At 45.6% G+C, this 15,135-nt stretch overlaps 1 pseudogene; it reads right to left on the bottom strand.

Annotated features, from left to right (window-relative positions):
• Positions 1 to 7,002: 7,002 nt before the first annotated feature.
• LOC136638011 (5S ribosomal RNA) lies at positions 7,003 to 7,122 on the bottom strand (annotated as a pseudogene).
• Positions 7,123 to 15,135: the final 8,013 nt, after the last annotated feature.

Below are 15,135 nucleotides of genomic sequence, written 5' to 3'. Positions count from 1 at the left end.
CAGTTGTTCAGTTGAGCAAGAAGGCACATGTAAGGTCAGTACTCATATCAAAGGCTTGAATCCTGACTTCTGCTCCACGGACACCGTTTTCCTCTCCTTTCATTTGCAGTCCCCTTTGCACTTGCGCATCTCCTCCAGAGGGTTGGGAACCCTCTTAAATAGTATTGCATGTCATATGGGGCTGCAGCAAGGAGGGGAATCACTGAAAATCAGGGCCTCCCATGCTTGTGCAAACCAAGAGTGCTAGCACCAGGTTGTTTGGGGTCCTGGACCCCCCCCATGGCATTCTCACCTGTTGGTTCAGTGGGCACTACTACTAGCATCAGCAGTGAGCCAAGTCATGGGCTATTATTTAGACACAATTAGCATTCTTCTTAAAACAGAGTAGTGTAAGAAATCATATTCAACAACCATAATCTCTCCTGCCTTTTTGAGATAGTCCATACATGGTTTCTCAAACTACTGGAAGGGTACCAGCTCAATGACCTAAGTATAGTATAGTCTGTCAATGAACAGTATAGTAAATACTGTTAATAATAACAACAACAACAACAACAACAACACACGAATACTGTAGTTTCCAAATGTTTTCAACTGGCGGTTCCCTTGACCTACTGGGCCGCAGCTCCCCATTAGGGCTACAATCCTATACACTGTAGGGCGGCAGGATTTTTGTGGGGATTCTGTGGCTCCCCTGGCTGGTTTCCGTGGCTCCCCAGGGAGCCACAGCTCATAGTTTCGGAACCACAGCTCTAATAGCTACATCTATGATGTTTCTGTTCATTTTTTAAACTGAAAAGACTGTGGCTGCAGTCCTATACATACTTTCCTATATATGTGTTTCCCCATTGAACACAATAGGATTTACTCTAAGTAGATATGCATAGGAGTGTTTATTGTGTTTGTATTTTCCTGAATATTTATTGTTTTTCCAGTTCTTATTTTGCAGTGAGGAATTGCCAGGGGCCTGTCATTTTCGTTTTACATAGTACAAGCTTTCTCATGAGATGGAATGGTAGTTTCATTGTTTGTCTCATTTTTTATAAAAGTTGCTCTTCAATTAACCTTCAGAAGGCTGCCCTGAATCTTCTGAAGTTGAGGAAACAGATTAAAAATTCCTAGGAATGTATTTTTCTCATAGAGAGTGCCTGGCATATTTTAACTGGCATAAATAAACTTATTTTAAAAACTTTAAAACTTATTAATTTTAGAGAGTTATTTTAAAAACATTATATGAATAAACTTTCATATTACTTTTATACAATTTTTGTCTTTAAATCTGAAGCTTATCACCGCAAATGTTGGATTTTTACCAAATCATTCCATTAGTTTTATGGCACAACATTTCGTGGTCATCCAGCATCCAGGCTGGATCAGGTCCATGTAACTAGCAGGTACCCTGACTGATAGAATGATGGTAGAATGGTGGCTGTAGATGCAACAACTAAGTACTGAGAATGTGTACTTTGATGTTTTGCAACATTTGGGGGTAGCTTTCTTTTTGTGATTCTGTTTAGAGATCCAGTGCAATTGAGCTATCATTAAAATGATAAATGGCTTCTTTGCAAACAGTTTGACAAGGTGATTTTGAAACTATTTTTCCAGATTAAAGAAAAAAAGGAAAAGGTTTATTTTCTTTAGGCAGGGATGGGAGAGGAAAAAAAAAATCATCCACAGAGAAAATGAGGATACATACTTTCCTCCAAAGTAAAAAAATAAATAAATTCAGCCTGCTGGCATGCCCATCAACAGTCTGTCAATTTATTACCATTTATTTATCCATTTCTATAGCCCTCTTTAAAAGTATGGAACATGATTCATGATTTTTCTCTTGCTTTACTTGTCTTTGGACAAGCGCTTCTCTTGATCCAGAGGCAACAGTGTGTGAGAGGGGAAAGCTTGCATCCAGGGATAGGGTGGTGGCAACACAAATGCAACCATATGCATTTCTGTCAAAAGATGACCCTGTTTCCTTCAAGGCCCCCTCCCCCCGTCCCTTAAGGTCAACAGTGCTCCACTCACAGGAGTATTTTAAAGCTGGGCAGACTCTGATGATAACAGCAAAGCATCCAGGCAGCCTTGCCCCAAAAAGGCTGCATAGGAGGCCCATGATTTTTCTATTCCTGTTAAGCTGGTTGTTGAAAAGGAGGACACTGGATGCTTTGTAGATAGCACTTGTTGCTTCAACTGCCAACTCCCAGATTTGGGGAAGGCCTTTGGTTAGGCACCCTTAGTTGTACAGAGAGATCTAGTCCAACCTGCTGCTGTGACACAGGATCATCCATTTACCTGCCCCTCCCTTCCATTCCTCTTCCATTCCATTATCTTTTTCAGTGAATAGCAGCAGTAATCACTGGTGCATTGATAGCTGAGGGGAGTTGTGTTTGGCATAGTGCTCAGATGCCAGGAGCCCATTGACCAGCCACTGTCTCTGGAAAAAGCCAGATTGAAAATCTGTCTTTCTGGCTTTAATTCCAGAAGTTCAGAGAAGGGAAGGGATGCTTTTGGCTCACAAAAAGTAACACTTGTGCCAGATTCACTTCCATTACATCACCGTTACTGAACCACAATTTCATATTTAAGTAACAAAACTGTTATTCTCTTGCAGAATTTGATCAGAACTTGATTCGGCAGAGGCACTTTTATCCTGGCATAAAGCCCAATCCTGGGCTCGGTGTGCCAGCTCACCGCTGGCGTGCACTGTTGCAAACATGCCATAAGGCACATTTGCGGGCCCTACTGCCAGGCAAGTGCCAGTAGTAGCAACCACTGGGTGGGCACCCAACTTCCGTCACTCAGTGTTCTTGTGGACCACCAAGCAGCGGAGAGGTAAGCGGGGGCATGGGTGAGGCGGGGAGGAGGTGTTCCGGAGAGGAGGGAGGCAGGCGGATGGCGGGGAGAAGGCGTTATGGGGAAGGGGGAGGCAGGGAGACGGCAGGGAGGAGGCATGCCAGGGGGAGGGAGCAGGGAGAGGATCTAAAGCCTCCATGTTGGGCTCGCCACCTTTTGGTTGGCAGTGAATTGAGTAGCCCCATTGCAGGGCTACTCTCTTTACGTGGGGGAAGGGGACAAGGAGCCGCCAGCGATTGCCCAAAGCACGCAGGGTGAGGTGGCAGCCATTTTTGGCGTCACCAAAGCCACGCGCCCCAGGCAACTCAGGATTGGGCTGATAGTGTTTAATTTAAAAAAATCTAAGCAAGTTGTCAAAGGAAAAAAGTAACCACAATTGAACATTTTTTTTTATTGTATTGTTTAATCTTTTTTCGAGACTTCTCTATTTTTTATCATCTGATCACAGGTGGCTTTTTGGAGAGGGAGAGGAAAATGTGTTCTGGATTAGCATTTTGCTTTTTTGTCTGTGTGCTACAGTCTCCATTTTGCCTTAAAATAATTTTTTGCAACTGCCTGCTATTCTCCCCCCAGAAAGAACTTGGCACTATAAATGGAGCTGAAATTTCACTCGACTATGTTCTTTTCCAAACATAGCTATTGTCATGTAGGCTGAAAGGAGGCTTTGCGGATTCACACATAAATCTGTTCCTGATACTGTTCTTACTGTCCTTTTGGGACTATATATAAAGCTGGCTGGCCTCTACCACTGCTGACAAAGGTCAGAAAATGGTTATGTCGATAGTATTATGTCAATATTGTGTCCATCCGGAGGAAACATTGCCAGATCAACTTTTATAAGCGCAGGAACGCAAGAGACAGTCTGCTGGTAGATGTGCTGTGGTAGCAGTCTATAGTAGGCATGGCACTTCTCTCTTATGAGCCGTCCCATTCACTCCAACATTAGATGGGACCATGCTCTGAGTTCAAGTATTGTTTGACATCGGATTGGCCAACTTATGACATGGGGCTTTTTCAGTGGTAGGGCCCTCCCATTGGAACCACTTCCTCCCCACAAAGCGTTTGCAAAATAGGTGTGCCACAGAAGGTATGTTACAGAATTTCAAGGTTGCAAACAAAGCTAACCAGAAACCCCTTCAAACAGCCCTGAGGTTTGTGTGTCTGGTTTTGGCTGGAGCAGCAGAGTTTGGAGGAGAAGTTTTGAAAACTTTCCCCCTGCACCATTTTCCTGTTTTAAATCATTGCCTGAACATGCTGCTGACCCCACAGAGAAATTTTGTTTCGTACCTGTTTTGTACCTATTTTTATATCCAGCAGAGTTAACAACAACTTTAGGGGATGCATTATAAATCAGGAAGGTAGCTTAAGGGGGAAGATTAATCTCCCCTGTACCGATGCTGCTTCAGCCAAGACTGGAACCTCCCAGAGCTTCTTTCAAATAAAACACTTTGAGAGATCTGATCACACAGTTCTCTTGCATTGTATGCCTTTGGTCACACTAGAGTATGGCACCACAGGTGAGTGCAGCAGGATAGGGCTTCTGGGTGTCCAGCCCAGCATCAGAGGATGTTGTGAGGATAAGCCCACAGTGCAGCCAGCCTGAGTTCCAGCACCTGGGATGACTGCAGGGGCAGTAGGAGGCTTAAACACAGGGAATGATGAGGACAGCTAGGGAAGAGAAGGAGGTCATAGATGATGGAAGCTCAAGAGGAAAAAGGAGGTATGAAAGTCAAGGGCAAAGGAGGGGTGAGTGGAGAAACAAAGGCCAGGGGGAAAGCAGGAGGCAAGGAACAGTCAAAGTGTAAAGGGTGAAGAAAGGTGGAGGATAGTGATGGTGAGGTGAAGAAAACCCCAGGACAAAGGAACTAAAGACCAGGAGGAGGCTGAGGGGAGGTGGAGAAGGCTGGAGGGGCTATACAAGAAAAAGAGAAACCATCTGATGCATCAGACAGGGGACGAAGTTGCCAGAGAAGCTCAGGTTGACCCTCCGGATCAGGGAATGTCCTGACCCCCTGCGTGCATAGGAGTCCTATAAGTCCATGGCCATGTCCAGCCCCTCTCTGGGGCCCAAGTGGGGTCAACGGGAAATCCATGAAACTGCAGACTTACCCCGCTGCACAAAGGACCACAAGGAGCGCTGACTGGCTTGGTCATGCCGATTTATTCTTGTGAGATTTTTTACACTCATTGGGGCCCCCAGTTACTTCACTGGGACCTGGGTCTGCAGGGCAGTCTCCCTGGTGTGTATATATTCCGCAGTTCGTATAGCTTCCCCCAGGCTGAGGTAAATAAGTGTCACAAGAGCCACGTTTGCAAAGTCCTTCTGGTGACCTAGTCAGCAGGATCAATGGCGCTGCCACGAGTGGTGCCACTGGGGCGTATACTTGTGCTTCAATGCAGCGGGTAGGCAGGGTTTGAGGCCAGCACCCTTGCGTTCTCTCCCTGGATGTCTGTGGGGTGACTCCCAGGGGGTTGCTCTCCACTCCCTGGCCTGCGTCTCTTTGGGCTCCTCCAGCGGATACGGTACCCATCGGGCCCCTTCACTCCTTCTCCACTCCTGAAGGCGATCCCTTCTGTCCGGGGCTTAAAACAGCACTGCCCCCTCGCTCACCTGTCCTCCAGCCCCTGCTAGAGGGGCTAGTCCTGCTCCAGATGGAGGTTCGACTGCTGCTCCTCCCAGGCAAGCTAAAGGCAAGGGGTCTGCCAGAGCAACCCCTCTCTCTCCTCCAGGAGCCTGAGTCCCAAGAAGACTGTTCTCTCCCTCTGGCTGCTGGGCTCCTTATGAACTATGTGATCTGCCTCAGGTCCCCATGCCCTACTCCCAGGGTGATCCCCGGCCTGAGGGCTATTTCTTTAGCCCTTGCTCCCGGGGGCGCCTACATGACCGGGGCCTGTCCCTGGCAACAAGCCCCCACTGGGATGTGGATCAACAGGGATTAGCAGCTATGCATCTTGTCAGAACATCCCAAGTGCTGACAGAGATTGGTGTATGATGGTGCCAAGAACCAAGATGCCAAGATGCCCCTCTTTTGCATGTCATCAGATCTTGAGGCTTTACTTTACCCTGTGTATAAAAAACACACAATAAATCACCCTGCAGCAACACCCTGCTGCCTTCTCTGTCATTTACTTCAATGGTGTGCCACAGGGCATATCATTTCTACCCACCTTTGATGTGAAACTCCCACCCTGGGTGGGGGAAGGCAGAAGGAGTCCCCACAGGCTAGTACTGACTTTTAGGGAGAGAGATAAAAAGTGGAACTATTAATGAGGTACCCCAAAAATGGTAGTTCTCAATGGGGTTCTTGTTTAATAAAAGGACAGTTGTTTCTTCCAAGGAACTGAGGTTTCATATTAAAGCCTACTCTTTTCATACAGACGATCTCAAATTTAATCTCTAGAATCTGCAATGAAAAGATAAGAATAATTGTATACCACTATCAAGGTAGAGGAAGGGGCTCTCAGCATCTACAAGCTGATCCATGGCAATAGTGCCTAGTGGTGGTTAGCATGCTCATGCCCTTCCAGCTCCCCTCTCTCCCCTCTTTGGGCATGCAGCTGAATGGGGAAAAGTCTTGGGCTGCAATCCTAACCACACTTGCCTGAGAATAAGCCCCATTGCACAAAATAGGATTTCCTTCTGAGTAGATCTGGTTAGGATTGTGCCCTTTGTAGAATATCTCTGCTGTCACCGGCCTAGGTGATCAAGTCAGTTGGGGGTGGGGGATCTGGACAAGGTCTCCCTTCTAAGAAAAATATTGAAATTCAAGAGTTCCTATCAACCTCACTCTCACAGTAGCGCCTACAGAGTGAAGAGATGTGACCATCTCCTATACTTCCTGTACCAGAGACCAGGTAGACCCAGGGTGAAAGTATAAACAGTTTATTAAAAGTCTGACCAGAAAGGGAAAAACAAAATGGGCAAGAAAGGTGAATAAAGAGATAAGCTTGGCAAAAAATCATAGAAGTCTTCCAAAAAGATGCAATGATAACTGGCACCTGCAAATGGTGCTGAGGCACTGCAGGATCTCATGTGTTGCACATTAAACTGGAACAGTTGCAAGTTAAACCAGAGACTTTGTATGTGTGTTGGAATGTTGGCAAAAATATGGTTATGGTTGGCAACCTTCAGTCTCGAAAGACTATGGTATAAGCCTACAGCACCTAGTGTTCCCTGGCAGTCTCCCATCCAAGTACTAACCAGGCCTGACCCTGCTTAGCTTCCGAGATCAGATGAGATCGGGCATGTGCAGGGTAACAGTTGCTACTGGCAAAAATAACATCATCCTTTTGATTGCTAACTAGACTTATTCCCTATCTTAAATACCTGAAGGATGTGACCTCCAGCCCTTTTCACTGCTTCCCTGTGAGTGAACCTACCCAGAGTTCACTGCATGAGCTGTTTGGGCAGCTGGAATGAAGAGCCGCTCCTTCTTTCTGGCTTGGACATTTCAACACTTGCCTCTCATCTTCCTGACTGAGGAAGAGAGGACCTGTTGAGTATCTGCCAGGAGGAGAATAGGTGGGAACATGAGCCACTCAGCAAACTCATTGCTGGCTCAAATGGAAGAAGGCGGCTTTTCTCCCCCTCATGGCTTTATCATGGTGTTTTGTACAACAAAGGGATGAGGCAGCTGAATCCACAAAAACTGCTGGGGAGCCACAACTGCCCCAAACACAGGAAAGTAGACAGAAAATACAAGCAGAGGAACTCTGGAAAACACAGGCATTCATCACAACCACTGTCACCTAAAGCCCTCAGGTATTGCTTCCAACCCAGGTCTGCATGATTGGATTAAACTTAAAAAAAGGTCTAATGCAATGTAAGGCAACACTTTCCCTGTTTAATTATAATTGGGAAATCAACCATAATGTTCCACCAACAGCTGACCTTTATAGTTTTGAATTGATTTACTGCTACACAATATGTTGGCCAGGCAATCTGCTACTGTAAAAACATTCATTGGCCTCACCTGTGGTTTGTGTTCATGATGATTGCTTTATAGTGGAAGAAACGAGTCTCAGTCATGCTCAAGAATTACTAACCTAAATCAGTAGCGGACCTCCCCAGCCTGGGACAAAGGTCTGCAATGGGGCCCCCCACAGGATGCCGCTGCCCCCAGTGCGCAAATCCACCACCCCCACCTTACCTGGAGTGCATGGTGCCTTGGGGAAGCCTCCTGAAAGTTCCCTGATGCTTTAAACTCTGCTTCCGGCAAACTGGAAGCACAGTTTCCAACCCTGTCTCAGAGCCTCAGAGAGGCTTCCACGGGGTCCTAAAGGCATGCATGGCTCTGCGCCTGGGGCATTTGCCCCATCGAGTGAATGGGAGGTCTGCCACTGACCTAAATGCTTTGAGGTGGCTGGAAATGGGTTAAACATTTTTAGTATTAGTACTGAGTCCACCCCAGAGGTGCTTACCAGAATCTGACTTCATGCATCAGGTGAAGTGGCTTGTATTCTACAAAAATTTGTGCGGGATTAAACTTGTTATTTTTGAAGGTGCCACTAAACTCTGGGGGAGTTTTATTGTTCATGTTGTTTACTTGTTTGTTTTTGCTGCAACAGACCAACATAGCTGTCCCTTGGAAGATCTGATCCAGGGATGCTGTGATGTCCATGGACGGGGCACACCCCTCCTCCCCTAGGGGTAGATCTTCTTCCCTGCTGCTCAGGGCCCTCTTTGACTTTCCCCACCATGGAAGAAGATGCAGAGGCTGGACAAGACGTTGGGACAGACGATTTACTCAAGTTAGGGATTTTACATTCATGAGGGTGGCCTTGTTACTTCACAGCTACTTCCCCCAACACAATCTTTAGTAAGACCAGTTGCGTTGCCAAGGTGCAGGTAAGTAGCAAGGTGCAGATGCCCTTAAGATGCTAGGTTGTTGGCAGCCCCCGGTGGGCTGATGCAGCTTCAGCTCTTGGGGTGTAGCAGTCCAGCCGGTGGGCAGAGTTGGGGGCCAGGTGCCCCAGGTCAGGGCCTCTCTAACTCCTTTCAGGACAGGGAATGGCAGAGGGACAGGCCAGGGGTTGCCCTTGGTCCCCTGTGCCATCCTCCCTAAGTAGAAGCCCAAGGAGAAGAGACCTCTTCCTACAGCTGCTGGGCTCCATATGAGCTCCGCAGCCAGCCCAACCAGCCAAGCCCCGTCCCTTCCAGCTGTGTGACCGCCTGGGATCACCTGAGATCTCAGGTCTTACTCCAGGGGAGATCCCAGATTCAGGCAGTAACTGCTCAGCTCCCCTACTCCTGGGGAGTCCCCAACTCTCAAGGAGACCCCCTACTTTCGAGGAGACCTCTGGCACCCAGGCCCGGCCTGATTGACAGATGCTCTTGTGCGGCAGTCTGTTCTGTATCCTGCTGCACATGAGCATTTCCTCCACTTCTCTTTGAACTGAACTATTAGTTCTGTCTGCTCTGAGAAATGAGGAGGAGGGATGGCATGTGTTCAGCCCCACCCTTAGAGCCCACTCCCCACGTGACCATGCAGCAGTGCCAGTGGCGTAGCTAATGATTGTGTCATTCAGTGCCTAGATCAATATGATGCCCTGAAAGTGATGTCACAACCAGAAGTCACATCACGTCCGGGTTTTTTAAAAAGTGGGGAAAAACTCGCCTCCTCCCCCCAGCAGTTCGCCATCCACTTGATACGCTACCTCCCCCCCAGCCAGTGGCATTGCTAAGGCATCTATCTGCTACTTAGGGTCAAAGAAGATTTTGTAGCCCCCACCCTCCATGACAAAATCACATTTAGTTAATGAAGTAAATAAATAAAAAGTGTCCCCCTTATTGGTTAGAGTCACTGTGCTGGGTGAAGAGGGATGTTATTCTCCCCTGCTAAATATAAGAGGAGCACCACTTGAAAAAAGTGCCTCTTTACCCAGTTAACAGGGCAACTACATTATGATACATGGAAGTGAAAGCTGACTCATATTAACACCTTATTGGTTCCAAGCTGTACCATAAAAAACATCTCATTGGCTCTCAGAACAATCAGTCCATAGGTCAGTTTTGAGTTACACAAATCCACTTTTTGTTCCATAAGGCAGTTGTGTTTTCATTTTCTGGTTAATTGGCCATAACTTTGGATAGAATACAGATATTCCAATGTAGTTTGTTCCATTGCATTTCATTGCATTTTTCATTGGTGCGACAGTCAGCAAGCACCTTATGCCACTTGTTCCAGCAGCATAAGGACCTAACAGCATTGTGCCATACATAATAATCAGCACATTGCTGATCACCCATATTGAAGGAGACTGACTGCAAGACGACACTGCTAATCTGCTTGGGAGGGTACTGTAGGAGCAATTAGCACACTAAGTGCAGATTCAGAAGAGGAATCTGCACGCAGGAGCTTGCTTCTGTTTGTACTTGCTGGATCAGAGTGTTGATCTCTTCTCAGCAGGGTTGGCCCATCCATGTGGTCAACTGAAATGGTCACTTCAGGCAACAGCCACCTACTCGCTTTCATTGTTCCTCCTTCTCCTTCCATGTCCTGGATTGGAAAAGGAAGATGGGGACAAAGAGGAAGAGAAAATGTGGAGGGGAGTGCTGAACTAGAACATAGTGGGAGGAGCAGAAGCTGGTATATCATTGAGTAAGGGGGGGCAGCATCTGGCATGCCATCTTAGTTGCCATGAGGTTCTGGGCCAGTCTGGTTTCTTGGGCTGAATTGGCAGAACCTACAGATCTGTACCTGTTCTCTGAGTCTGTTCCTAACTTTGTCAACACCTGATCAATCTGCTAAAAACAAGAATTGGCATATGTGCTACATTAACAACAACAACAACAACAACAACAACAACTTTATTTTTACCCTGCCTTTCTCCCCGAAGGGACTCAAGGCGGCTTACAACAGGTTAAAACAGATTAAAAACATAATTTAAAACAAATAAAAACATATTAACACATATAAAAACAGCAGTCAAATAAAAAATAGTCCGGTAAAAAGAGCATAGAGCAGCAGCAAATCATAAAAGAATCAGACCTGTAAAAAATATAAAAGATGTTAAAAAGATGTTAAAAAGGCCGAGAACTCAGAAGGCTTGTTTAAACAGAAGGGTTTTCAGGCCTCGCCGAAAAGTCTCAAGAGAGGGAGCCATTCTTAAGTCAAGGGGAACACTTGATATCCCACTGTTCTTCTATGGTGAAACTCCAAGTTTGAATTCCTGGAAAACCTAGTGGATACCGAATTAACGCATACTGAATCATTGAATCTATGGGAAAAATGAGTCTAGGTTCCAGGGGACCCTCTTCACCATGCACTTTACAAACTTTATAAACCTGAATCTTAACTTGAAGTCTATTGGGATGGATGATAGCGAGCGCTCATCAACATCTCAAACATCTAATGCTTCCTTCTCTGTGCTGTGGTGATGATGATTTCTCCATTCTGGCTATCCTTCAATTCATTGAAGGTTGCTAGCCTAGCAAGATTTCAGAGTTTAGTAGAGGGAAAAGGAAGTGCCTCACCTGTCCCCCTCTTCCACTGGTCTCTTGGCCCCTTCCCTGGGCTTGCCGCAGCACCAAGGCTTGCCCCAGTCCCAAGGCAGTCCTTGGGTAGCTTTCCTTCATCAGCCTCTCATCATCACCAGGGTTGTAAAGGTTCAACTGAAGTCTTTGAGATGGTGACCTCAAGATGGTGACGCAAGTCTGGAGAAAACATAAATTTGTCCAACGATTCTTATAGCTGCTCTGAGCCCCCTCACAGAACACCCTGAATTCATCAGTACAGTATACACCGATAATGAGAACAGAGACACAGATAACGAGAGGTTATCTGCCCCTCATAGATAAGCAAATTCGCAGATAGTGAATTCACTTGTAAAAAGAACTGATTGTATATTTTCCAGGCATCCCTGGGAGAAAGGGGGATGGAAATGTGGCAAAGTAATTTATTGAAAATGTACTAGAAAGAAAAAATAAAACCTTTGGCTCAATCCTATGGGCCATTTGCGACAGTGGGAGGAGTGTCCTGCTATCGCAGAACACCCAGCAAAATGGCTGGCATGGATCCGAGGAGACGTAAAAGCCTGTAGGCTTACATGGAGGTAAGTAAAATCTTTTATTTCCATCTGGTGTGTCTTCAGGTCACCGCTTCACTATGGGGGTGAAGCTGCATGCTATAGCATGGTGGGGGATAGGCTTGGGCTGCTTAAAAATGAGTGTTTGGTTTAGTCCACAAGTAGTAACTTTTGGTGATTGAACTGCATATGATCTCACACTCTCCTGAGGCCTTGTAGTTAGGCACATTTATATTTTATATTTAAATGCAATCAGTTGAAATCCAGATGAGTGATAGGTCAAAAAGTTCTTGCAGCCGTACGAAATCTGACTGGATGTGACAAGACCAAAATTTCAAGCAATGATTGAATGAGGAAGACAGACTATTTGCTTGAATAGTCAAAATATACATATAAGGTATACAGTAAAAGATTCAAGTGTACATATATATGATGCAGAAGTCCAGCAGGGGGCAAAATCTACTAGATGATGAATGGAAGGGTGATTTTGGAAGACATTCAAATGCACCTAGGAGAAGGACAAGAACACAAAGTTTGCTCTGCCAATCTCTTGGGTGCATAATCATCTGAACATGTAATATGATCTACTGATCAGTACTTGTTAATAATCTGTGTTCAAAGTGCTAAAGTGAACATGAGTGTATTAAGCAGATGTGATAATCCAAGTTAGGGACTATTTAAACTGCTGAACAATAGAACTTACCTATAGTGCATAAGGCTGGTCTCATTAGACCTTTGAAAGGAGCATCAGCAAGTTTTGCAATTCTCTATGCCTTTACTGAAGGGCATGCAGGGAATACTAAGCAGGGGGAAATCTAAACTTAGAATGGGACTGGTTTCCTCTCCATGGAGATATGGATCACACTGCTCAGTAGGAGGAAGAATGCCACATTAGGCAATTTTAGCACCTGGTCTTTGAAAGGCTGCTGCTGCACTCTACTGGTCCATTTCATCATCTCAGCCAGAGGCAGGAAGGCAGTTCCATGGGAACTTCTTACTAGGGAAGGAAAAGACCATCAGTGGTGCTGGCAGAAGCACATTGGAAGTAATGTGGGAGCTCTACTTAAAGGCACCAGAAATGGAATTTGCAAAATGTGCAAGCATATGGTAGATATACTGTGAACTTAGCATATACATTAGAAAAATGAAATTTATTTTCTGCCATCCCTTCAGGACGGAAGCCAAAGGCAATCTTCCTTCTATGAGCTATACGTTCCTGAGTTCAAATCTCAGGCCTTGCCTTCACTGGCCTCCATCAACCTCAGTTGAATTCTAACCTTCATTCAAGGACTTGAAGGCAGAACTGTGGGCTCCCCATTTCCCCAAGGTAGGTTCACCTGAAAGGCAGTGATTGCCTCAAAGTTAGCTGTAGGCTTCGCACCTGGGCAGGGTCTAAACACAGCTCTTCTCAGTACAGTGCACCACAGTGCACGGCACCACATCACCAGCCTTGGCACATACATCTCTTTGATATCCTACACCTGTGCAGCACTTAGTTCTCTAAGGGCACAATCCTAACTCCTTATGTCAGTGCTTTCCAGCACTGGCGTAGCGGTGCCAATGGGATGTGTGCTGCATCCTGCAGTTGGGTGTCACTCACGGAGGCCTCCTCAAAGTAAGGGAATGTTTGTTCCCTTATCTCGGAGCTGCATTGCCCTTATGTCAGTACTGGAAAGCACGGACATAAGGGGTTAGGATTGCATCTTAAGCCACTTGACTGCCAAAGCCAATTCAGTGAACCTGGGGACAGCATACAAAGAGGCCAAAGCTAATAAGAAGTATATCGTGTGGAGGCGAGTGAAGGACTAAAGGATTTCTTCTTTAAATAACATTCTGTTTCAAGGCTTTTAAAATGTGTTGTAATTTGGGAGCCAATAATTTCTATACACAGGCATGCATGTGCATCCCCTACATATGCCCATACAAAATCATCTGCTAAACTTGGGTTTGTTTTTTTTGAAAGTGTAAAGCAATATGTGCTCTTTAATAAACTATTAAGCCTGTATTTAATCTAGAACATGGCACTGGATCTGAGCTCCCTAAGCAGCTTTTTTCCCCCTGCCTTCACTCAACAAGAATTTTTCTAATCTCCCCACAGCCCATGAAGTAATTACATCTAACCAGAATATATCAGCGCTGGCAGTTTTCATTTCAAGCTAATCTCTCATTCCGCTCTCACATTATGAAGTGAAATGCCTTGGACTCTTGCAAAACAGCAGTCTTTCAAGATCAGAAGAATCTGGCAAGCACAATTCCCTGGGTATCTCATTTGCCCTTATCTGTGGGGAATTCTTGACAATGAGAATGTGTCTGTAGTCATGGAAATTAGCATAGCACAGTGCCGTTTTCCAGCTTCGTGAAGATTTCCGTGTCCAGAAGACTATCTAGGACTGCAGTGCAACCATAGGGTCAAAAGACATTTAAATCCAACCCTGAAATATGTTTCAACAAGCTGCGAAGCCATTCATTCTGTGCAAGTGAGGCTGTACTTTGAGATGAAGAGAAGCATTTCTGGGGGGGGGGGGGGAGGAGTGCATAATAGGGTCTCAATCTTGCTCTGTAAATTATAGTCTTTGTTCCAGAAGTCCATATCACTGAGGATGGAACTATATGGTGTGACTGTAAATATGTGTTTTCCAAAGATGTATTTGCTGCCTAGCAGTCATGAAGAGGCACAGAGCATTTGCAGGGGAGAAATGGCAGATGAAGCTTAACCCTTTTCACCCTGCCAATTCTCCCAGGTAGCACCTCCCTCCAGACAGTTTTTCCCCCTCAACCAGGGTGGCTTCAGATGTTACAGCTGACTGGGAGAAAAAAATTGGGCGAAAAAACTACTACAGGACCAATGAGAATCGGCAGATGGGTGAAGAGCTAACCAGCCACCTCTTGCCTACTGAATCTCCCCTGCTGATACTTCACTCCTCACTGCATTAGTGTTAGAGGACAAACAGGAAGTTGGGAACACTGTGCTTGCCTGGCATACATCTGCCCTTATTCCAGTTGTGTGAATTATGGTTGTGATTGCTAGCACTTTGCCCGCTTTCCAAATTCTCTCTATGCCAATGTTTCTCAAACTACCGGTCGAGATCCACTAAGTGGGTCGCAAATCAATTTCAGGTGGGTCCCCATTCATTTCAATATTTCATTTTTAATATATTAGACTTGATGGTATGTGACTACATTTGGGGAAATTACAGATCTGTACTTTGAACAGACTATTCTGTATATGCTTTTAACAATGATAGTAAATGGAACTTA

Source organism: Tiliqua scincoides, chromosome 1 (genome assembly GCF_035046505.1).
Source record: "Tiliqua scincoides isolate rTilSci1 chromosome 1, rTilSci1.hap2, whole genome shotgun sequence".
NCBI lineage: Eukaryota > Metazoa > Chordata > Lepidosauria > Squamata > Scincidae > Tiliqua > Tiliqua scincoides.
The sequence above is the reverse complement of the archived record's forward strand: the minus strand, read 5'-3'. Positions and strand labels throughout refer to the sequence as shown.